The sequence below is a fragment of the Pseudophryne corroboree genome, chromosome 3, assembly GCF_028390025.1.
Source record: "Pseudophryne corroboree isolate aPseCor3 chromosome 3, aPseCor3.hap2, whole genome shotgun sequence".
NCBI lineage: Eukaryota > Metazoa > Chordata > Amphibia > Anura > Myobatrachidae > Pseudophryne > Pseudophryne corroboree.
The window spans coordinates 225,102,360-225,128,382 of record NC_086446.1 but is presented as its reverse complement, the minus strand read 5'-3'; the positions used below and the strand labels follow the sequence as shown (position 1 = coordinate 225,128,382).

General features: G+C 46.0%; 1 protein-coding gene across 4 annotated transcripts in view; it reads right to left on the bottom strand.

The window, feature by feature from the left end:
• OGDHL (oxoglutarate dehydrogenase L) overlaps window positions 1-26,023 on the bottom strand; it is a 245,586-nt gene that overhangs the window by 155,637 nt on the left and 63,926 nt on the right. Inside the window, exon 1 of one of the 4 annotated variants that reach the window (XM_063958854.1) lies at window positions 18,319-18,425. The exons of 2 other annotated variants lie outside the window; for them this stretch is intronic. The gene's annotated coding sequence lies outside the window, so the exon portion shown is untranslated. Of the gene's footprint in view, window positions 1-18,318; window positions 18,426-26,023 lie in introns of those variants that run through there. One more of the 4 variants, XM_063958858.1, reaches the window with a different exon arrangement.

Sequence of the window (26,023 nt, the reverse complement as noted above, 5' to 3'; positions counted from 1 at the left end):
GAAAAGGACGCGAGTGAAATCTTCCGAACTGAAGCGCTTCGAAAGCCACCACCATTGTTCCTAATAGGCGAATACACAAATGTACCGAGAGTGTGCGTGGCTTGAGCACTAATTGTACCAGATGGCGAATAATCTGTACTTTCTGTTGCAGTAGGTAAATTCTTTGATTTACCGTATCGAGAATCATACCTAGGAATTGAAGTCGTTGAGACGGAAATAGATGCGATTTCTTGAAGTTGACACTCCAACCGTGGTGTACGTTAGCAGCGCAAGTTGGAGGAGCATCTTCTAAGTACGAAACGATTGTCACTGCCAGGGATCTGAGATGAGCTCTCATCACAGACATCACCTTGGTGAATACCCGAGGCGCTGACGAGATGCCAAACGGTAGAGCCTGAAACTGTTAATGGTTGTGGCGTATTGCAAACCACAAGAACCTCTGATGAGGCTGCCAAAACGGAATGTGTAAGTACGCATTCTTGAGATCTTGCGCAATCATGAACTCCCTTGGCTCTAAATTTGCAATCACTGAGCGCAGAGATTCCATCTTGAATCTGTAGTAAGTTACGTACCGATTGAGACCCTTTAAGTTCAATATTGGTCTGACTGAGCCATCCGGCTTCGGTACCACAAACAGACTGGAATAATAACCCTGACCCTGTTGGTGTACAGGGACCGGAATCAAAACTGCTGAATCCAGTAGGGACTGAATGGCAATTTGCAGAACCGCCCTCTTGTCGTCCGACAGAGGCAATCCTGTCTTGAAAAACCGCAGTGGCGGAAGACAATCGAACTCTATTTTGTAACCTTTTAACACTAAATTGCGGATCCACCCATCCGCGGATGTCTGGAACCACGCCAACTGGAACGTCTGAAGGCGTGCTCCCACAATCGGAGAACCGAGATGGGCTGGTAGCCCGTCATGCCACTGGCTTGTCGGTAACCTTAGCGTCCTGACGACTTGCGTTGGTTTGTTGGAAACCACGTCCACGACTACGTCTACCAGGCGTGGCTGTTGCTCTGCCACGTCCTCGAAAGGACTGAGGTCTAAAGGATTTGAACGAAGGTCCAGAGTACCTCCTTCTTGGTACCGGTGGAGGCAATTGTAAGAAAACCGACTTTCCTCCCGTAGCCTCAGAACTCCATGTGTCCAATTCAGGACCAAACAACTTCTTGCCATCGTAAGGTAACGCCTCTATACCTCGTTTGACCTCTGCCTCCGCTTGCCAAGAACGCAGCCAGAGTGCTTGTCGTGCCGTAACTAGCGACGATGAAATACGAGAAGTGAGCTGACAGACGTCCGCAGCCTCACACATTTGATTAGCAAGAAGTATAAGGTGTTCGTCATGTAGGGCAGTGTTATCCATACTATGAGCGCCTTAGTGACCCAGATACCAACCAAGCCAGGTCTCAGCAGCCATCCTGCTGCTACATACATGGACTTTAGCATAGTTTCTATTTTGCGATCTGAAGGGTCTTTAAGCGTAGTAGCTTAAACGTAGTAGCTTGACGAATCAACTATTGGTGGATTCTCCCATGTACATGTCACCGAGTCTGGAAACAGGTAACTAGACTTAAATCTGCGAGGTATAGAAAACCGTTTATCTGGAGTCTGTCGTGTTTCCACTAACATCTTATTAAGAGACTCCGACACAGGAAAACTTATTGGAGTTCTTTGTCGTTTAGTAAATACGACCTGATCATTTGTGAGAGGCTCCTCAGTTTCTGTAAACTTCAGAGACTGACGCACCGCTCGGATGAGATTATCAATACCTGAGCTGTTAAAATCCTCACTATCTGACTCCACTTCGCTCTCCTCACCCTCATCTTGTGCCGTGAGGTCTGGCATGGAATCGTCAGAATGCAACATAGCAGAAACTGGTAAATCATAAGACATATGAAATTTATCCCGTCTACCCAAAATGGATTTGGATCTTTCGCAAGGCTGAGACACCTCCGGTAGTTCTGGCGGTGTCACCCTAGACTCATATCTTGCCGTTTCCCGCTCCTGTCGAGTGGCGGTCAATTCTGATTGCAACCCAGCCAGTACATTGGCTAGCATTTCCCAAGGAGGGTCCGGGGAGGAAATTGGCTTTAAAACCGGAGCAGAATTTTTATGCGGAACCGAATCCACAAAACATACCGTACATGTGGTAGATTCATCCGGTAACACACTGCCACAGACTTTGCAATTATGCTTTTTAGTTTTTGCTGGTGCCTTACTCATTATGGCGACAGACAATACAATACACCAAAACAGACACTTGCACGACTCAGTAAAATAGTACTAAGGTGTCTCTATATATATATCTGGCCAAGTGCAGTACACGTGGCCAGTACTATGAAATGTGATCCCAAATTCCCACTAACACCCCTGCGCCTCCGGTGGAGTAGAGATGTAGTACTGGAACGTTCTGGAATCACAGCAGGAAGACACAGGAAGCATGTTTAACAATGGCTGCCATGCTCACACATATAATCACAGTGCAGGTTAAAGTGCCATTTATATGAAATCCTGTGTAAATCACCTTGCAGCCTAGCATACTGCTGTTGCTGCAGGTTTACCCTCTAATGCCGCTGTATTGCCCCCTCTGTGTAAATAACCCTGCTGTTACATAATCACCGTGCTGTAATGCCCCCCTCCCCCATGCATGCTCCGTTTCGGAAGCCGAGCGGGCGGGCAGCGCAGCGTGTGGGGCCGCCAGCGGGAGCCGTGTAGCGGGACGCGCAGGGACTGAGAGCGGGGAGCGCATCTTGAAGCGCTGTGAGCAGCGGCCGTGCAGTGGTGGGGGCCGGAGCAGCGGCGGCGGCCGGAGCCGGCGGCGGGCGTCTGCAGAGGGATCCGGCGTCAGTAACAATGTCCCCACACAGCGGGGCGGCAGCGGGAGCTGACCGCCCCGTTCAACATACCGTGACTCCTGCTGCTTCTGGTGAGGCTCCGACGGGACTTCTCTACAAGCGCCGGCCAGCCTGTGCAGGAGATCTGTGTGGCTGTGAGGGAGCTCATTCAGTGAGGACCGACACGCCACTGCTGCTATTAGCAGCTTGCACTATCCCTGACCCTGCCTTTTGGAAGGGGGAAAGGGATGTGTATGAAAAAAGAAAAGCTTAAAACAAAAATTATTCAAAAGAATCGTGGACCCAGCCACAATGACCTGTTGCTACTTCCAGCACAGAAAAAACACTGAGGTACTCGGGGATATGGAGGGGTGGAGTGTTCTAAATTTAAATATTCAGTGCCCTGTTCCTACGGAAACCGTCCATATCCCAAGAGTACTCCAGTGACCCCTAGTGGATGAAAAAGAAATGTGCATTCTCATGCTGAACCCAGCAGAGCACAGAGGCTTAGCACATGTCACTCTGCACTCAGGGGCAGAGCTGAACCTCACACAGTCACCAGTAGCACCGCAGATCTAAAAACGGAACAATCTTGAATCAATCGGGAAACAGCATTCTGCCTTAATTACAGTATGATACCATATTGTACATGACGGGTGGCAACCCTATTGTACATGACGGGTGGCAAACCTAGATGCTACTAGTGATGCCCATCTAAGCTGGGCACTGAATGTGTGCCTTTATATGCATATGGAGAATACTGTACCTCTTGCCAGATTTGGTTTAGTCTCTTTATCATGTCTAACTCTTCTATACTCCTCCTACTCCTCTTGTGTACTAATCTCCATATAACTCTGGAGGACCTATCTGGTCACAATGCGGGCCCTGGCTATTTCTATGTACTTGAGGGCATGGATTGGATTTTTTCTGACTTTGCTGCATTAGTGTTCATTCTAGCACCTGTCACAACCAGTGCAGTTCCTCTTTCATGCCTGGGGTGTTGCTCTCTGCTCTGGTGCTTCTAGCACACTCTGGTCCTGTATCTCAGTACTGAGATACAGACCACAGTGTGCTAGAAGTTCCAGAGCAGATAGTGACACCCCAGGCAGGAAAAAGGACCTGCACGGGTTGTGACCGTTGCCGGGTGCTAGAATGAACACTACTGCCTGCACCATGCTTTCCTCAACTTGTGCCCTCCATACAATAAGTAAAATAAAAAAAACAGTAGTTTCTGGTTTACTATTAAGTCATAAAAATGTACAATAGTTTTATGGGCCCACAACTTAAGGGACATTCTAAACAGGCACCAAGAAAACATTAGCAAAACTGTATATATATTTATTTAAACAACTGCAAAGTAAGTTTTGGTGTCGTTCATGTTTATAGAACCTCATATACATTGATATGTTACTTACTGAATGTCAACTTGAAAAAAGCCATATAATAAATATGTTTTACTGAGAACATAATCCATCTGCACTAATTAAAACTCTTTCATTTATATAGACAGTGCACCACTGCCAAACTAACCATTTTCATATTTTATTTCTGTTAAACAATTTTCTGGCAATGTTTTCAATTTCTCTGGAACGATGTGCTTAAAATAATAAAATGACACATATTCATTATGATAAAAAATAGAGCACAAAAATGTATTTGATTTCATTAACTAAAAGTTGCCAAGTCAGGGATCAGATAAGTGCAAGTGAATTTATTTCTTTTAGGGTAAACGGATGTTAAGTAGCGATGTCTCTTTTTCAAGGACATTTAGAAATGCCAGGAAATGTATATTGCAAGTACACTTTGCGCTCATTTCTCCACAACATGGCAAGCAACCAATTCAATAATATAATTAAAATATTCAGGTCTGTGGGACTAGGTACTAAAGCAAATCCATCTTTTGATCCACAGAGGAATTTAAAATGAAATAAAACCAAGCGATCCACTTACTTAATAAACAGTTTTATAACAGACATATTGGCCCTCATTCAGAGTTGTTCGCTCGTTATTTTCCTTCGCATCAGTGGGATTTTCCGCTAACTGCGCATGCGCAATGTTCGCACTGCGGCTGCGCCAAGTAAATTTGCTAAGAAGTTTGGTATTTTACTCACGGCATTACGAGGTTTTTTCATCGTTCTGGTGATCGGAGTGTGATTGACAGGAAGTGTGTGTTTCTGGGCGGAAACTGGACGTTTTATGGGTGTGTGTGAAAAAACGCTGCTGTTTCAGGGAAAAACGCGGGAGTGGCTGGAGAAACGGGGGAGTGTCTGGGCGAACGCTGGGTGTGTTTGTGACATCAAACCAGGAACGACAAGCACTGAACTGATCGCACTGGAAGAGTAAGTCTCGAGCTACTCAGAAACTGCAAAGAAAAGTATTTTCGCAATATTGCGAATACTTCGTTCGCAATTCTGCTAAGCTAAGATTCACTCCCAGAGGGTGGCTGCTTAGCGTGTGCACTGCTGCGAAAAGCGGCTAGCGAGCGAACAACTCGAAATGAGGGCCATTGTGAGTCTGATTTTGCAAAAATGTCAGGAACCCAACATTTTAAAGCATGTTTTTGACACAAGTCACTGTCCCTATTATTTCTCTATTCTGAACAGAAGTGAGCCAGATCTATTAAGTATAGCTTGCCGACAAGGCGGCAGATAGACTCGGCAAAAAATAGCGGTCCCTTAGGCAGAACCATCTTAACAGCATCGTAGGCCTTTTGGGAAAGCAATGCACTGGGGCCCCTACCCCATTTACGGGAATAAATAAAATCATAACTTACCTCTCCTGCTGTCTCTTGCCGTCTCTTCATATGCTTCCATACAGTTAATGGCTGTGAGCATGCTGCTTGGTGGATAGCTCCAGCCATTCATCAATCAGCATTCATTGACAGTTATTCATTGTCAGGCTGGGAAGCAGGTAGAGAATGTTGCACTCTGATTGGTGAATAGTCCCAACCATTCACCACTCAGCATGCTGACAGGTAAAAAAGTAAATAAAATTTTAAAAAAGTGTAGCCCTCTCATTCGTCAAATAGGTCTAGGCTAGCTTAAACATTGGATCTGATCCTCTAGGGAAGGGGAACTACATGAACATACTTACCCTTCCTAGAAATAACCCATTCAATGCCAAATAGATAGGTGTCAAATCAGCAAAAGACCTATTACTTATAGGATTGGGAAAAGGGGTGGGGGATCTTGGGACATGCAAACATTTGTCCTCCTTATTAGCCCTGGCCTACTCGATGAAGGGATGGGGGATGGGGGGCTGAAGCACTTATTTACTTTTTATTCCCATCATCGCAATGTCGAAGTCGGTGATGTGGGTTTTCAGCCTACAGCAAATTGCAGACAACTTGAGCTCTCACACTTCAAATCAACGGCTATGGCATCCAGTGATTTGGGGGCCAAAATTGCTGAAAATTCACTGCAAATCCAGAGTATATTGAATTTCAGTCCCTGTGTTAAATAGACCCTGGACTAGGCCATGAAAGGGTGTCTATAAAATAAAATGCTTATTTCAATATTAGTTACTTTAAAACCTTAAGATCAAAGTCATTTACCTGGGTTCATGCATTTTGTACCACCACAAAATATAGATAAACCTCTAAATTATGCCCTAGATACCTTACTATAGATGGCATTTATTTATTTAAGTCAGAACAGACTGTTTTCCCAGTTGCTGGCAGATGAAAGTGTGTAAAGGGCCCTATACACTAGAACGATAATGTATGATTTCATCCGATTTCGGGCATTTGGGACGATTAATCAGTGAAACCGGGCATTTTGGAGGTGTTTCCGATCCGAGGCGCGTTTCCGTGAGCATCGGATCAGATCCCCTAGATTGAACGTGCTGCACTAACGATCATGTCCGACCCCGCAGGCACGGCTGGGATCGCATACTATACATCGTATGCAAAAGGACTGCATACGATGTATTGCATGCGATCCTGCCACCCAGGAAGCTGCCAGGCAGTTCAAGGGAAATCTCCTCCGACTTCAGCCTCAGACATATCGTTGTAGTGTATGGGGCCCTTAAGATCTGACCAGCTACAGATCCAGTAACTTCCTTATTCTCACTGACTAATGCAGCCATACTTGAACTGATGAGTGTCATCGGCTGCTGTAACTGGATTCTCTATCCAAAAAATCTATTGCGATGTATTTGTATAAAGGCCCCCATCCACTAGTCCGATTTGGGCAGTTTTCTTCAGATTTCGACACATCTGACCGTCATATCTGAAGAAAAGTGTCACATCGGATGGCTCTTCCGATCCGATGCGCACTCCCGTGTCAGATATATCTGAACTACAGATCTCTGAGGCTGCCACAACTATTTATCTGAATCTGAAGAAAATAGGTACACATCGGATTGTTTTTTTTACTTCAGATGTATCTGATCAGATTCATCTGAAGCGTCACTTGACTGGCATCTCCCTGACCACTCCCACCCACCAAGAGTGGGAACAGCGGCAGCAGCAGCATCAGATCAATCGCATGTAGCATGTGTGCATCAGATATATCTGATGCGATCTGGCACATGATATATCGCATCAGATATATCTGAAGTGAATGTAATTAAAATTAAAGCCAGGGTCTGATCCAATTCCCGGGACTCTCCCGAGAGAGTTCAAGAGAAATCTAATGCTATCTGCAGTTCAGACAAGTCTGAGTAGTGGATGGCCACCTTAACACTTTAAATGGACGATCATCCAATTACCCGTGCACACTACAAATTTGGCATTGTTTACTTATTGTAGTTGTCTATAAAAACAAAGGTCTATCAAGTCTACTCTTTTTTATTTTTGTAGGGGGTTGCATTATTTATTTATTATTTGTGTACATTTGTCCCATACATTTCAATGTATTTTTCTTTACTGATCCCCACAACTGGTGGAAGACTTTTCCATGAATCTATAACCTTTTGTTAAGATTCCCTAATTTTACCATGTGACAGACAAGCTGTACAAGATCAGTTCAACTTATCTGATAAAGATTGTTATGCACAGTTTATACATTTCAAGAATACTGTTTGATCTAATTCAGGTGGCTGGTGCCACTGTAGTAGTGAAATCCGCAGTGTGAGAGATTACCCCGTTCCTAGTGCTAAACTTGTCCTAGGACAGACAGCACATCAGGGACCTTCCCTCACCCCTGGGCAGTGGGCATAGGGTAATAAAAGACAATTTTGTTTATTGATGTTGGCAAAACTACAGGTGAATACAGGGAATGCTGCATGGAACAAAGATACCCGTTCTCCACATAACAGCATGCCCGGGCAGCTATCAAACTTGGGCAAGATACACACACACATATATATCTATATATTACTGTATATACACCCACATACACAGATTGAGTATACCATATCCAAATATTCCAAAATACGGAATATTCCAAAATACTGAATTTTTTGAGTGAGATAGTGAAACCTTTGTTTTTCTGATGGCTCAATGTACACAATCTTTGTTTAATAGACAATGTTATTAAGAATATTGTATTAAATGACCCTCAGGCTGTGTGTATAAGGTGTATATGAAACATAAATGCATTCTGTGCTTAGACTTGGGTCCCATGAGGGACGTGCAGTCAGGGGAGGCAGTGCCTCCCCTGTCATTAATTATTAAAATAACACAAAGAAGATACTTATGACACATATTATGTGTCATAAGTATATGCTTTAGCTTTATATTATTTTAATAATTGTTATGCATAAAAAAAAAAAGTTTACATTTGTGTTTCGGAGGCACCACTCCAGGTGCCTCCCGATATCAATGAGACCGGGCCGGAAGCGGGGGGCGGGGTCGACCATTGGGCAGTAAAAGCTCATTAAAAATAGTAACGCAAGCGGCACTTAAACAAGTGCCTCTGTGACAGGGGCGTGCTTTCAGCCATGTGAAAGCACGCCCCCTGTCACTGAAACAGCTCTTATTGGGCAGTGGGCAGTTCTCATCTAGCCGAGCACTTGCTGCGCTCGGCACTTGCAGGCAGGGGGCAGATCGGCTTGTGACAAAACGGCAGCCGGTCCCAGCCTGACAGGAAACGACCCCGCTACCCGGTCCGGCTGCCACAAGCGTAAGTCACCCACCGCCGCTCAAACTATACAGCAGCGCCAGGGAGAGTACTGATTAGGGCTGCAACGGAGACAGCTTTCAGCACTGGTATAGGGGGTACTATGACCTCCGTTGCAGCCCTACTCTCCCTGCAAATGATGCAGCTTTAGCAGGAGAATGGCGGGGGGCGGGCGGGCGGCGGCCAGCAGCAGCAGAAGAGGGGTGTGGGGTTGTATGTTTCCAACATAACCTGTGTATTTTGAAAATGTGTCAGATGGTAATACATACAGCTATGCACCAGGGGATTTGTAAGGGATCCTTGACAAACCCCATTGCTGGTGCACAGGTGTACGTATTACCACCTGAAACATTTTCAAAATACACAGGTCATGTTGGAAAAATACCAACCCCCCCACTCCCCTCCACCACCATTCCCCATTGGAATATACAGCAGCGGCATTACCCCTTCTAAAGGTGCATCATATGCAGGGAGAACTGGGCTGCAACGGAGGTCATGCCCCCATCCCAGTGCCGATCATCTACAGCCCCCAACCCGATTGCAGGCCGCGTCCACCCCCGTGTCCAAGTTCCCCTGGATCACACAGGAAAAAGTCAGGTATGAGCTACCGGAGAAGAGGGACCCATCACTTCCACTCCGGATGTCCGAGTGTCTGCCGGTCCTGTGTGAGCCTGCTGTCAGTATGGAGAGAGCACCGGTGGCTGGGACCCAGGAGCTAAAGAGGAGGTAAGATCCTTGCTCAGCTTATTCTAAGTTATGCTCGCCGAGTCCCTTCCACTCTCATCCCTCCCACATCTTCCCACCACTACTCCCATCCTGCCCCCTTCTATTACTCCCTGCCTGCCCTCCTACTCTGCACTACTCTTACTCCCATCGTGTCTCCCACTTTCCACTAATACTTCCATCCTGCCCCCTGCTCCCCACCACTGCTCCTCACTACTACTACTCTCAGCCTGCTCCCTGCTCTTCACCATGACTACTCCCATCCCACCCCCTGCTCTGCACTTCTACTGCTCCCATCCTGCTTCCCACTATTCCTCCCACCCTGCCCCCCAGCAGTGGCGGAGAGTATGGAGCTTGTGCTCCATGTCTCACAGTACAGTACCCACCCAAACTAACACTCCTGCCTCTGGAACATACCCGTAATCCGCCCTCCCCCCCACATCCTCCCCCCCAGCCTCTTGAACATACAGTACACCCCCAGGCCAGCGGGTACATACAGTACACTACCCACCCTACCACCTCCTCCCCCTGACCCCAGGGACACTACCCTGTCCACTGGCCCCCTAGACACAGTACCCTCCCAAAATGGGGCAGCAGCAGTAGTCGGCATTGGCTCGGCGGCGGTAGGAGTCATCGGCGGGATTCAACAGACATTATGGCTGCAGTGCCTCACCAGCCACTAACCTCACCGCACGCCACTGGGTCCCATCACCATGATATCTCAATATGGTATGCAATTATTCCAAAATACGGAAAAATACGATATCCAAAATACTTCTGGTCCCAAGCATTTTGGATAAGGGATACTCAACCTGTATATACATATATATCTCCAAACGCCCAGACACTCCGCTGACCTATTCATGTATATCTGCACTCCGGTGCCCTCCTTAAGGGGATTGCACCCCTAAGTATGCAGAGTATGGAGAGAGGCGGCACTCTGGACACTGGACAAAGTTAAATATCACATGTCTTTTAACAAGGTGCTAGGCTATCTTGCTGGCCAGAGTAGATTTTGTTTTTTGTGGCATATATTCTTTGACTTTAAACATTTCAGCCAACTACATCTGGTGATTTTTACCTTCAACATGAAAAAAAAAACAACTTGTGGAGATACATAGGGGTATATTCAATTGGCGTCGGATCCATTCCGACATGTATTTGTCGGAATGGATCCGACAACCCCTATTCAATCTCATCTCAATTCGACTTTTTCAAGTCGAATTGAGATGAGGGACGCAGAGGAGGAGAGGGGGGGGGCAAGCTGCGAGGAGACCAGCGGGGACAGCCGGCGGGCATACAGGGAAGATCAGCGCTACAGTAGCGCTGCAGGAGGATGTCACACAGCCGCCCGACCTCATGGCAGTGTCCACCCGGCTCCAGCAAGCGTGACATCACTTGCTGGAGCCGGGTGAAAGCTGCCATGAGCGGCGCGGCTGTGTGACATCCTGCTGCAGCGCTACCGTAGCGCTGATCTCCACCGTATGCCCGCGGCTGACCCCCGTCTCCCTGTGGCGCCCCCATTCTCCTCCTCTCGGGTCCCACATCTCAGTCTGACATTTTTTTATGTCGGACAGAGATGGTCGAAAAGGGGGCCAAAACGGTTTTTGACACAAGCACGTGGATCGGCAGCTATTCCGCCGATCCACGTGCTTTTCGACAAGTCGAATTCCTCGACTTGTCAAATAGCACTGAATAGGTCAAATCACGTTTCGACCTTAAAAAGTCGAAAACTGCTGTCAGACGGACGGCAGTTTTCGACACCAATTGAATATACCCCATATTGTTTCTGGTGATTTTGTAGCTATTCATGAACCAATTACTTTTGAAAAACGGGTTGAAGACCCATGGTTTAGGATAAGTGATTCTGAACCTCCTAAAGATACTGGATATGCCAGGCAGACACATTAGGCCTCCGGGCTATCAAGTCAACTGGCACAGTAAAAGAGATTACATGGCCTGTATATTTACTTGCACAACTTGTAGAAAAATAATAAAACATTCCCATATTATTGGAGAATTACATCTGTACATACATTTTGGGTATTAATTTAATTCAGGGGCAAGTAACACGTGGCCCTCTCCAAGCTTTCATTTGTAGCCCCAAGTGCCTTCCTGTGTCATTATCATATTTATGTAAACAACTGGAATGGCAATGGTTACACTTCTACTGTGTAGGTAATGATGAGTCACCTGTCTCATAAATTGTATATTACATCAAAAGGTACCATAAGCAATTGCGCTATAACCAGTAAGAACACAGATATACATTAAACCCCGACGTCTTTTGCTGAAAGTCCACAATCCGTAAGTCCCATTGGTCACTTTTTCCAATGCGTTTTGACGCTCTTGGCATCTTTATCAATGAAAAAACTTTTTGGAAGAAGTGACAAGGGGACTAGGTACATCTGCCTTGCGAGCACGGTTTTAGTCTAGAACCATCAGGAATGTGGGATTATCCCGGGATTCCACTCTCCAGGAATTGGTGACTACGCTATAACTTGATCTAATTGAGCTGATGTGGAAAAGATGGAAATGTACCTGTTTTAATTTTTGAACTTGGTTTTAATTACTTGGCATTGGATACGTATATGTATGCATCTACCCATAAACCACTGATGGTATAGGAGTGGAAAAGATACCTTTACGTACATTTGCACAGCAGGATAAAGGGCCCTACACACAAAGATTTTACTGAAGGATATGAAATATCTCGTTCATTAATGAACGAGATACCATTCATATCTTTCAATGTGTAGGCACCAACGATGAACGGTGCGCGGTCCCGCGCTGGTTCATCGTTGGTGCCGGCTTGTTCATACCTGCAGGCCAATATGGACAATCTCGTTCATATTAGCATGCAGGGCTATGGAACCTGGAAGAAACTTCACTCCCCTGTCACCCCTCCCCCCCCCCCCCCCCCGTATCAGCCATCGGGGGCAGCTTGGCGGTCAGTTACTGAGTGTGTAGGGCACATTACAAGTAAGCGTCTATGAATGATTTTGGTACAAGTGGTGTATTTTCCTAGCGTCTGAAGGGGAGCAACAACTGGTGGAAGAAAATCTTCCATACAAGTGTTCACGATTTTTCCTCCTTTGTTCACTGACTGGTTTTCTATAATGGACAGTTTTTGATATTGGAAATACTACACTATATTGCCTTTATTGTTGTTTATTTTACATGTACCTGGGGCAACACTGTGACCAGGATTGTGGAATTTCAGCAAAAGACGGCTGGGTGAAAGTATATATGGATTTTTACTGGTTATAGCGCAATTGCTTATGGTACCTTTTTGATGAATTATCATCATATTTGTTTGTTATAGCATGTTACATTTAACATCTAATGAAGTGTCTGCTGACATGTAATTTCACATACAGTATATGTCTCTTTCTTTGTGTGCTGGCCCTATTTGTAGTTGAAATTACAAGTTTGCATAGCCTCAACTGTACAACTTTGCACTATGCATGCTCACAAACTTAATTCACACATCTGCAGACTTGCATCTCCTTTTGACTGGAGATACGGAACAGGGCAGGAAGTGGCATGCAAACGCAGGCTGAGTGCAGTAAAGTGAGGCTGCAGAAACATACATATAAAATAGGATTTTAAATACCTACCGGTAAATCCTTTTCTCGTAGTCCCTAGAGGATACTGGGGTCCACATTAGTACCATGGGGTATAGACGGGTCCGCTAGGAGCCATGGGCACTTTAAGAGTTTAATAGTGTGGGCTGGCTCCTCCCTCTATGCCCCTCCTACCAGACTCAGTCTAGAAACTGTGCACAAGGAGACGGACAATCTTAGAGAGAAGGATATACACACACAGACAGTGGTGAGATTTGAACCAGCACACACACGCACGCACACGCACACACACACACACACACACACACAACAAAAGGAAAGCCATGCTAACCAAACTTGAACATGAACAGCAACAGCTGAACCAAATACTTAACCAAGTAACGAAGCAGGAAACACGAAGCACTGGGCGGGCGCCCAATATACTCTACGGACTACGAGAAAAGGATTTACCGGTAGGTATTTAAAATCCTATTTTCTCTTATGTCCTAGAGGATACTGGGGTCCACATTAGTACCATGGGGTTGTACCAAAACTCCCAGTATGGGAGGGAGGGTGCTGAGGTTCCTGCAGAACTGATTGACCAAACTTTAGGTCCTCAGAGGCCAAAGTATCGAACTTGTAGAACTTAGCAAACGTGTTCAAACCAGACCAAGTAGCCGCTCGGTAAAGCTCTAGAGCCGAGACACCCCAGGCAGCGGCCCAGGAAGAACCCAATGAAACGAGTGGGCCTGTACAGATCTTGCAATCGGCAATCCTGCCATGGAATAAGCATGCTGGATAGTCAGCCTGATCAGGCGAGCAATTGTCTGCTTAGAAGCAGGACACCGAATCATGGGCTAAATTTACTAAGATGGGAGTTCTACTTAAGATGGGATGTTGCCCATAGCAACCAATCAGATTCCAGGGGGTTTATTTACTAAAGTCCCGATTTTGTCCAAATTTTTTTTTTCCTACGTGTCATCTCGGGAATTTACTAAGCACAAATCTCGGCAGTGTTGGGGCTATTCGTAATGGTTTTCACGGCAGAGGGCAGAAATATGAATGAATAGACCATCAGTCAAACGCAGCTGTTTGTTCATACAACACGGGAATTTACTATTCATTCGTGTTGTGGTGTTTGTCCCTGAATGTTCAATTGCGGTTGTATTTTTTTGCAAATCGTAAAAAAAAAACAGCAAAAAAAATAGACCTGCTTTTTCCTGGCGTGTTTGGATAGTCATGCACGGATCAGTGAGATCTGTGCATGCTTATCTGTGTGAAAGGGTCTGTTTAGCTTAAAAATGTAAAAAAAAATGCGTGGGGTCCCCCTCCTAAGCATAACCAGCCTCGGGCTCTTTGAGCCGGCCCTGGTTGTAAAAATAAAGGGGAAAAAAAATGCCTGGAGTCTCCCCATATTTATACAACCAGCACCGGGCTCTGCGTCCGGTCCTGGTTCCAAAAATACGAGGGACAAAAGATGTAGGGGTCCCCCGGAATTTTTTAAACCAGCACCGGGATCCACTAGCCAGAGAGAAAATGCCACAGCCGGGGGACACTTTTCTATTGGTCCCTGCGGCCAGGGCATTACCCCCCCCCCAACTAGTCACCCATGGCCGGGGTACCCTGGAGTGGGGACCCCATAAATCAAGGGGTCCCCCCCTCCAGCCACCCAAGGGCCAGCGATGAAGCCCGAGGCTGTCCCCCCCATCCCTGGGTGGTGGATGGGGGGCTGATAGCCTCTGTGTAAAAATAAGAATATTGTTTTTTGTTGAAGAACTACAAGTCCCACCAACCCTCCTCCGCAAACTGGTACTTGGAGAACCATAAGTACCAGCATGCGGGGGGGAAACAGGCCCGCTGGTACCTGCAGTTCTACAACAACAAAAAATACCCCCCCCCAAAAAAAAACACAACACACACACACACACAGTGACAGTAAAGCTTTATTTTACACACATGCACACTTACACACTCACATACTTACCTATTGTCCCACGGAGCCCCTCTGTCCCCTTGTCCAGTAGAATCCACGGGGTACCTGTCAAATAAAAATTATACTTACAAACAATCCAGTGTAGATCTGTCCTCTTCTTATCCAATGTAGTCCACGGATTTGAACAAAAAAACAAACCGGAAACCCGATCCACGCAACTAAAGGGGTTCCATGTTTACACATGGAACCCCTTTCCCCGAATGCCGGGACCCCCCGTGACTTCTGTCACTGAAGGTCCCATCAGACAATCAGGGAGCGCCACGTAATGGCACTCTCCTGATTGGCTGTGCGCTCCGAGCCAAGAGTGACCCTAATTAATTTTGCGGTTAACCGCAGACCGCAAAGTTCCCATCATTGAGTAGAATGGAGGAGCGCTCTCCTCCATACTAACCAGTGCGCTCCTCCTGACAGGCTAGGAGCGCAAAGCCGCAGGACCAGACGCAGAGCCCGGTGCTGGTTGTATAAATATGGGGGGACCCTACACAATTTTTCCTCTGTATTTCTACAACCAGGGACGGCTCAAAGAGCCCGAGGCTGGTTATGCTTAGGAGGAGGGACCCCACACAATTTTTTTCTTTTAATTTTAACTATTTCAACACTTAAAATAATGTACACAATGAAGCCGTGCACGGATCTCACTGATGGTGCTCGTCTTCCCACATTTTCTTTATTCTGGCCTGAGGCATTTTAGTGTCTGACAGCGGGTTAGAACCCGTCAGACGATTAGCCAGTGTAGGGTGTCAGCGGTGGCTCAGCGCGCCCCTCAGTAGCGTCTAACACACACACACACACGTGATTTCTGAGCCACCCGGCGCTGCGCTTCTACCCTTGTGCCGCCATACCCACCGGTGACCCACTAACTGGGACGCCGGCGCAGTACTCCCCACTCTTCATTTCTTCTGGTTCTGTTAGAGGTGGCGGCGTGCTGCGGGAGGGTACGCTCGCCGTGGTGGGGCTTGCGAATGACTCCCTCAGGAGCTCAGTGTCCTGTCACCAGAGTAACGGGACCATTAACTCTTTAGGAAGTTGGGCCGTTCTCCCCCCTAAGTCCTACGAAGCAGGCAGACTGGGGCCAACCAGCCTCCTGTAAAATAACAAACTTAAAATAATAAAACTAGAAAAACTCCTCAGTAGCTCCCCTAGCTGTGACCGGCTCCTCCGGAACACATTTTCTAAACTGAGTCTGGTAGGAGGGGCATAGAGAGAGGAGCCAGCCCACACTATTAAACTCTTAAAATGCCCATGGCTCCTAGTGGACCCCTTATAAAATGATCTATTCCTATGCATCAGCACTATTGTTTTTTAAATAAAAGGTAAACATCTGAGGGTTATATGGCCATCTAGGAGGTCCCAAAACGGGATATGACTATAATGAAAGTTTGTGACGTATTTTCTTCAGAATACAAAATCCATATTTAATATAAACTCGACTGGTAGTTCAATTTTAATAAATGTGCTAAAAAGTATCTACTGACACAATTTTCTGAAGGAAGGATAGATAAATTTCTGTTATATTGTATCTATATCATGTAACATTACACAGACTATGTGTTTTATGTATGAAGCAGTGCCCGCTTTTTGAGTTGGAGGTGAAAAAAAAGCACGCCAGGCTTCACACGGACTACGAGTGCAGTTTTAAATTTATGCAAATAAAGCCCGATGTAGCTTTTATTCCACCATACTCCCTATACAGAATATAAATTGATTATATTTATTCCAATGTATATTTTGAAGACATTCACAGTAGTCATAACACAGCCTCAACTAGGTGGGGGGGGGGGCTAAGGGGGCGCGAAATGAAAGGAGGCGCCGATGCAAGGCGATATGCAGTGCAGGACGGCGCAGGGAAGAGGTGCAGCCCCCGCTCCGCTGGGATGCTTTGGAGATCTGCTGACCAAAATTGGATACACACATAAACGGCGCAGCTACACACACATGCTATCCACTGTCAGTGTCGTGGGTGTGTATGCCGATTCAGAAACAGAGGAGGGGAGCCCTGGCTGACACTGTGGATCAACGCTGCAAGTCCGGAAAGGTAGGGGGAAGTCGGTGACAGATATACACGTACAGTAAGTGTGTGTGCAGTGTACTGTAACCCCGTGTGTGTGTGTTGGAGCAGTTCAGTGTAACCCGGTGCATGTGTGTGTACTGGAGCATTGCAGCATAACCCAGTGTATGTCTGCTGAAGCAGTGCAGTGCAACCCTGTGTGTGTGCTGGTGCAGTGTGATCCTGTGTATGGGTGTGTGCTGGAGCATTGCAGTGTAACCCAGTGTGTGTTTTCGAGCAGTTCAGTGTAACCCGGTGCATGTGTGTGTGCTGGTGCAGTGCAGTGTAACCCTGTGTATGGGCGTGTGGTTGTTCTAGAGCATTGCAGTGTAACCCATTGTGCGTGTCTGTGTGTGCTGGAGGAGTTCAGTGTAATCCGGTGCATGTGTGTGTGCTGGAGCAGTGCAGTGTAACTCAGTGTGTGTGTGTGTATGCTGGAGCAGTTCAGCGTAACCTGGTGCATGTGTGTGTGTCGGGCCAGTACAGTGTAACCTTCTATGTGAATTTGCTGGAGCAGTACCGTGTAACCCTGTGTGTATGCTGGAGCAGTGCAATGTAACCCTGTCTGTGCAGGAACAGAACAGTGCAGTGTGTGTGTGTGTGTGTGTGTGTGTGTGTGTTGGTGCACTGCAGTGTGTGTGTGTGTGTGTGTGTGTGTGTGTGTGTGTGTGTGTGTGTGTGTGTATGCACAATGCAAATATCGCTTAGACTCAGAGGTCACGAAGGGAAGGGGTTAACCATATGCTATTCCAATAGTTCTCTCAAGTAATGGTTAGCAGTTACAGCCAAGCTATCATTTAACCTTGAACAAGGAAACCCAGTAGTATTTCAAGCACTTATGCTGAATCTCTCCCGCAGCACACTAATGGGTATTAATATTAATTAATATTAGCTGCCACGTTTATCAACATAAACCTTTACAAAACCGCACACAGACACACTGATGCAAGTGGCAGGGACCAGAGTCATTCGATCATTTCCTGCCGTTTCTATGACTGGTTTTAAATAGTGAAAGCTAGAACACGGGGCATGCAAAGGGATAACGACGCTGGCCGTGCCCGGTAATATATGTCACGGTGACCCGGTTACCTGCGGTTTGCTCATGCGCTAGTGTAGCCAGGATCCCGCTGAAACGCACCGATTAGCAGCTTTGTGACGTCACAGAAACGAGCGTCTGGCGTATAGAACGGGGGGAGGAGTGCGGGAGGCGGGCGCAGCACGTTTACCTATTGGAGAGGCATGCTGCTGTCCCTGGTGCTGAAACCTTCTGCTTAGCACTGGAGCTGGATGGCTATCTCCAGACTGCCGGTCACGCAATACACACCCGGCTGGCTAATAGGATGAACATGTCCAATGAGCCAAAGGGCCTAATTCAGATCTGATCGCAGCAGCAAATTTGTTAGCTAATGGGCAAAACCGTGTGGGTCATTCCAAGTTGATCGATCGCTAGCTTTTTTTTTTGCAGCTGTGCGAACGCATAGTCGCCGCCCAGCGGGGAGTGTATATTTGCTGTGCAAGGGTGCGATCGCTTTTGCAGCTGAGAGATGCAAACACAATTTGGGCCATTTCTGAGTAGCTCAGCCCTTGCGATCACTTCAGTCTGTTCAGTCCCGGAATTGACGTCAGACACCCGCCCTGCAAACGCTTGGACACGCCTGCGTTTTTCCAAACACTCCCAGAAAATGGTCAGTTGGCACCCACAAACGCCTTCTTCCTGTCAATCTCCTTGCGATCGGCTGTGCGAATGGATTCTTTGTACAATCCATCGCACAGCAACTATCCGCTTTGTAGCCGTACGACGCGCCTGCGCATTGCGGTGCATATGCATGCGCAGTTCTGACCTGATCGCAGCAAAGCGAAAAAACCTAGCATGCGATCAGGTCGGAATGACCCCCCCATGTGCACTGCAGGTGGGGCAGATATAACATTTGCAGAGAGAGTTAGATTTGGGTGGGTTATATTGTTTCTGTGCAAGGCAGATACTGGTTGCTTTATTTTTACACTGCAATTTAGATTTCAGTTTGAGCACACTCCATTCAAATCTAACTCTCTCTGCACATGTTATATCTGCCCCCCCCCCCCCCCTGCAGTGCTCATGGTTTTGCCCATTAGCTAACAAATTTGCTGCTGCGATCAGATCTGAATTGGGCCCAAAATCCTAACAAAACTAAAATAGTGTACGTATACGTAGTAGCATAGACGGTATTAGGAGCTGCATTGCAGCATGACTGTGGATGTGCCTATACATCATTTATATTAATTTAAAATCAGAAAGAAAATGGTATCTGCGATAAAGCTTGCTTCAGACTATACCAGAGGTTCCCAAACTTTTTTGAATCACGGCGCCCTAGAGTATCAGAATTTTTTTCACGGCACCCCTAGGCCAAAAGTTTCTTATTAAGAAATTAGAAAAAAATATTAAATTAAGTACATTTTGTTTATATGTCATCCTTAGGTTCAATTATGTGGTGAGGGACAAGATGTGCTTCTGTTTGTCCATATATTTTATGATTGGCAGCCACCAGCACTGGTTTTGTCTATTACATTGACAATAAATAGTTTGAATTGGTCCTGCAACACCAACCTGAGGCACCCCTGCAAGTGTCCCGAGGCACCCCAGGGTACCACGGCACACAGTTTGAGAACCACTGGACTATACTGTAGTTTATGACATGGCCACTTTCTGTGGTGTACTTCACAGGTGTCCTAGTATTCCAAGCACGTCTTTTTTTTCCTTCACAATAATCTACAAGCAGTGTTTATTTTGTTGTTGTTTTTTGTGGCTGCGCTCATTAGTACTGTACGTGGTATCAGCTAATAAATAGGCTAATGTTTAATACTAATAACTAGTGTCAGAGATAGGAAGAAATCAATGAAATTATTTTAGAATTACAAAAATAAGTAATCTGCACATAGAGAGTGTGGAAGTTATTATACATGCTGTATCAACGTGTAACTGTAGGTGAGTACTGATACCTTTTTAGTACTGCCACCTTCTTTCATCCGCTGACAACCACGAATGTTTCTTTCCTTACAATTTAGATTCCAAATGCTTCTATATTATTGTGAATATGTTGCTATAACACTTTTACAGGATTGGTATGTTTTGTCGACAGTTTCGCAGTCAGTTAAAATGTCGACAGCATAAATGTTGAGTGCAAAATGCCATCACAGGAATAACATTATTTCAATCATTTTATTCTGTGTTGGCAATGGAAATTGAAAACATGGTGGCAAAACATAATGTTTACAGTTCTAATGTGGATGCCATAAAAAAAGCCTGAAATAACATATTCCAGACCAGTGTCCATAATCTGCACTCAACATTATACTGTTGACATTTTGACTATCGATAGCATAACTATCAACCATTTTATTACCTCCACAGGTTTACTACATTTGGAACCCAAAATTTAAGCTTGCCATACTCCAAATGGCAAACGTTCACAGACAGCTTGATCATTTAGTTTGGTTATCAAACTGTCTGATCCTACTGGCCATCATTCAGCTCACTTCATTGTGTTAAATTATAATCACCCTCATCTTGCAGTGTATTGATGCTCCACCCCAGTGGTTAGTGGGTGCATAATGTAATGTCAAGGATCATTACAGAACAGGTATATGAAAGAGATGTGGGCAAGATTTTCTTAATGTGGTGGGATTATTTTGGTTGAGGGGGGATTCTTTCTTCGCTGTCACCCCTGCCCCCTCTTAAAACTTTATATTATGCATTATACCAATGTCTTTATGCTAACTCCAATTATTGTTGTACGTTGTACCCTTTTTCCTTTGCCGTGACAATCTGAGTTAATGCCAGGTCTACCCAGGTAGTTCAGTGGAAAAAGATCCCTGAAAAATAACCCAGGCCCAATTACCTGGGAATCTGATCCAGGAAGCTACAAGGTTCAGACCCAGGAAGGATCCAAGCAAGGGTGCATCCGACGCGGGTCCCGTAAAAAACCCTATGGCGAGCAGACAAGATGATGTCATCTTCAAGTGCCTGCAGAGGGAGACCCACCACTAACTTGGGTCCAGCCTGCGGTGTGAATAGGGTTTCAAGCCATTGTGACATGGTTTGAAACCCGTATTCAGTTACCCGGGTCAAACACGGGTTTTAGGTGGCATAGGGGTAGAAGAGACATGAGCACCTCTCAGTATGTACAAGGCACACATGAACTTATAGCATTCAATAACACTGGAAAATGTAAAAAGCAGCATATCAGTTTGGAGTCGCTGGAAGTGTCACTGCTTTGAGTTTTCTAAAAATATTTAGCCCCATGTCTGTTTCTCAGGATTGTGTATAATGCAGAGAAGCACTAATGATTGTCCAGCTGACAAATCTATCATGTCATGCCACCGCACTTTGTGGCTCCTACCCTGCTCCCCCTCCTCCCTCCCATAGTACTTCACTCGGGGGGGGGGGGGGGGGGGGGGACGGAATTTTGCAGAATGACATGGTTGGGTTGTGACATCATAATGCAACTGTATAATTTCAAGAAACTCCGCCCCCGAGCTGAGTACTATGGGCGGGAAGAGGGGGAGCAGGATATTTATTTATATTTATTTATTAACAGTCTCTTATATAGTGCAGCAAATTCCGTTACGCTTTACAACTGGACACAATTAAAAGACAAAACTGGGTTAAAACAAACAGTCATAGAGGTAGGAGGGCCCTGCTCGCAAGCTTACAATCTATGGGAAATAGGCATTCATACACAAGGATACCAGATTGCGAAGGATCTTGGTGGGCTGCATGATATCACATCACAGCAGTGATGAACCAGGGTCAGAGAGAGTGAAGAAATAAAATATGTGTGGGATAGGTGTGGACTGTACTGTAAGGATATATCTATATATATATATATATATATATATATATAGGAAAGCTATGAAGGTAATGTGAGCGGTTCTGGAATTTGATAAACTTGTCTGAATAGGTGAGTTTACAGCGAACGTGGTAGGGCATTCCACAGAGTGGGTGCACCCCGAAGAAAGTCCTTTAATCGTGCATGGGCGCAAGTAATGAGTGTGGATGAGAGACGTAGATCTTGTGAAGAGTTAAGGGGCCGGGTTGGGAGATATTTTGAGATAAGCGAAGAGATGTATGGTGATGTAGTATGGTTAATAGCCTTGTGTGTAAGTAACAGTATTTTATATTGAATACAGTAGAAAACAGGTAGCCAATGGAGTGACTGACATAGCGGGTCTGCAGACGATGAACATCTAGCAAGGAATAATAGCCTCGCAGCTGCATTCAGAATGGATTGTAATGGGGAGAGTCTCTTCTTAGTAAGACCAGTAAGAAGACTATTGCAATAATCAATGCGGGAGATAATGAGAGCATGGATTACACTTTTAGCAGTGTCTTGTGTAAGGTATGATCGTATTTTAGATATGTTTCTTAAATGCACGTAACATGATTTTGAGACAGATTAATTGTGGAGAGCAAAGGACAGTTCTGAGTCAAGGATGACAACTAGGCAGCGAGCTTGTGGTGTAGGGTTGATTGTAGAGTTCTCAACAGTGAGATAAATATCAGGTTGGTAACTGCTATTGGCCGTTGTGTAAATGTAATTAACTCTGTTTTAGAACTATTAAGTTTGAGGTGGCGAAATGACATCCAAGATGAAACAGCAGAGACGCATTCAGTGACCTATCAGTATATCAGCAATCAGTATACACCAGCATGTATACATCCCTGGCAATGAGCATTATACTTGGCAATGAGCATGGAACCCAGAGCATGAAACTCCTGGCAACAAGCATGGCACCCAGCGCACGAAACCCCTGGCAATGAGCATGACACCCAGCACATGAAGCCCCTGGCAATGAGCAGGTAGTTTAAAAGTAATTAGAAGCTTTACTGTAGGGCATAATGTATCACGGGCAATATGTCTAAGGGGGTGGGGGCAATTTTTATAATGCTCGCACTGGGTGCCAAATTGTCTAGAAACAGCCCTGCAAATACACTGCTCAAAAAAATAAAGGGAACACTTAAACAACACAATGTAACTCCAAGTCAATCACACTTCTGTGAAATCAAACTGTCCACTTAGGAAGCAACACTGAGTGACAATCAATTTCACATGCTGTTGTGCAAATGGAATAGACAACAGGTGGAAATTATAGGCAATTAGCAAGACACCCCCAATAAAGGAGTTGTTCTGCAGGTGGTGACCACAGACCACTTCTTAGTTCCTATGCTTTCTGGCTGATGTTTTGGACACTTTTGAAAGCTGGCGGTGCTTTCACTCTAGTGGTAGCATGAGACGGAGTCTACAACCCACACAAATGGCTCAGGTAGTGCAGCTCACCCAGGATGGCACATCAATGCGAGCTGTGGCAAGATGGTTTGCTGTGTCTGTCAGCGTAGTGTCCAGAGCATGGAGGTGCTACCAGGAGACAGGCCAGTACATCAGGAGACGTGGAGGAGGCCGTAGGAGGGCAACAACCCAGCAGCAGGGCCGCTACCTCCGCCTATGTGCAAGGAGGAACAGAAGTAGCAATGCCAGAGCCCTGCAAAATGACCTCCAGCAAGCCACAAATGTGCATGTGTCTACTCAAACGATCAGAAACAAACTCCATAAGGGTGCTATGAGGGCCCGACGTCCACAGGTGGGTGTTGTGCTTACAGACCAACACCGTGCAGGACGTTTGGCATTTGCCAGAGAACACCAAGATTGGCAAATTCGCCACTGGCGCCCTGTGCTCTTCACAGATGAAAGCAGGTTCTCACTGAGCATGTGACAGACGTGACAGAGTCTGGAGATGCCAAGGAGAACGTTCTGCTGCCTGCAACATCCTCCAGCATGACCGGTTTGGCAGTGGGTCAGTAATGGTGTTGGGTGGCATTTCTTTGGGGGTCGCACAGCCCTCCATATACTCGCCACAGGTAGCCTGACTGCCATTAGGTACCGAGATGAGATCCTCAGACCCATTGTGAGACCATATGCTGGTGCGGTTGGCCCTGGGTTCCTCCTAATGCAAGACAATGCTAGACCTCATGTGGCTGGAGTGTGTCAGCAGTTCCTGCAAGATGAAGGCATTGATGCTATGGACTGCCCCGCCCGTTCCCAGACCTGTATCCAATTGAGCACATCTGGGACATCATGTCTCGCTCCATCCACCAACGCCACGTTGCACCACAGACTGTCCAGGAGTTGGCGGATGCTTTAGTCCTGGTCTGGGAGGAGATCCCTCAGGAGACCATCCGCCACCTCATCAGGAGCATGCCCAGGCATTGTAGGGAGGTCATACAGGCACGTGGAGGCCACACACACTACTGAGCCTCATTTTGACTTGTTTTAAGGACATTACATCAAAGTTGGATCAGCCTGTAGTGTGTTTTTCCACTTTAATTTTGAGTGTGACTCCAAATCTAGACCTCCATGGGTTAATAAATTTGATTTCCATTGATAATTTTTGTGTGATTTTTTGTTGTCAGCACATTCAACTATGTAAAGAACAAAGTATTTAATAAGAATATTTCATTCATTCAGATCTAAGATGCGTTATTTTAGTGTTCCCTTTATTTTTTTGAGCAGTGTAATACTTGTTCTGCAGTGTATTGCCCATTTACAGCACATACCTAGAATATTATGTGACTTTGTCAGTTTATTATATTATATAGCTTATCTATGGGTCTAATTCAGACTTGATCGTAGATGTGCGAGAAAATGCACATCTACGATCAATTTCTTTGACATGCGGGGGGACGCCCAGCACAGGGCAAATCTGCCCCGCATGACGGATCCACCCCCTCCCCTACAGACATGTGAGAGCATTGCATGGCGGTGATGCTTTCGCATGTTTCAAGTAGCTCTCTGTCTGCGCAGCCAAGCACATGGCTACCTGCCATGTTAAGGGTCTCATGTTTAGGGTGATGTCACACGCAGCCTCCGCAGCCTGCCCCTCCAACGCTCCGGACACGCTTCCATTGTCTGGACAGCGCCCCTTAAGGGGAGCAATGATACCCACAAAATGCTGCGTCAACACCCCGTTCCCAACCTCCCTCCAGGTCTTAAACTGCGTTCTTAAGAGAATGCAGTTTAGGACATTGTACATGTGTGTAACAGCGTATGCACTTGCGCAGATGTGCAGAAAATCGCTTCATAGCGATTTTGTCACGCTCGCCGTAAGTTGGGGTTCCGACAACCCAAGTTTTGGCTGAAGGGACAGCTACCTGTGAGGAGAGTAAACGAGGTGGCTGAATGTAATTCCTCCTCATGGGGTGGAAGCCAAACTAAGTGTTAACGTTGGCCGTAGGGCGTAAAGAAAAGGAGGACTCTGTAGGAATATAACTGTAGTGTAATGAATAATCAGGCTGTACACGAATTTTGGAGAAATAGAAGAAACTGGAATAATTAGAGTCTATGGTTAAATGACTTGAAGAGCGAAGCTGAAGAACTCCGGTAAAGAACTGAAGACTGTGTTTTATGATTGAAAGATGAGGCTGAAGAACTTGGACTTTGAAGAAATGAAGACTGTGGTTTGAAATTGAAAGATAAGGCTGAAGAACTTGGACTTTGAAGAAATGAAGACTGTGGTTTGTGATTGAAAGACGAGGCTGAAGAACTTGGACTTTGAAGAAATGAAGACGTCTGCGGGAACCGCCGTTAGCTCTTGGAGCTCCTCTATGACCTGGAACCCCGTGAGCGCTTCCACGAGCGGTCACATACTTAGACAGCAGGACTGCAGCAGCGTTTAGGTAACCGATAGATAAGAGCAACCAGGACCAGGGAACCAGAAGTAACCTGGGAGCACAGAGCTGGAGAACCTTTCACAAAGAGGTAAC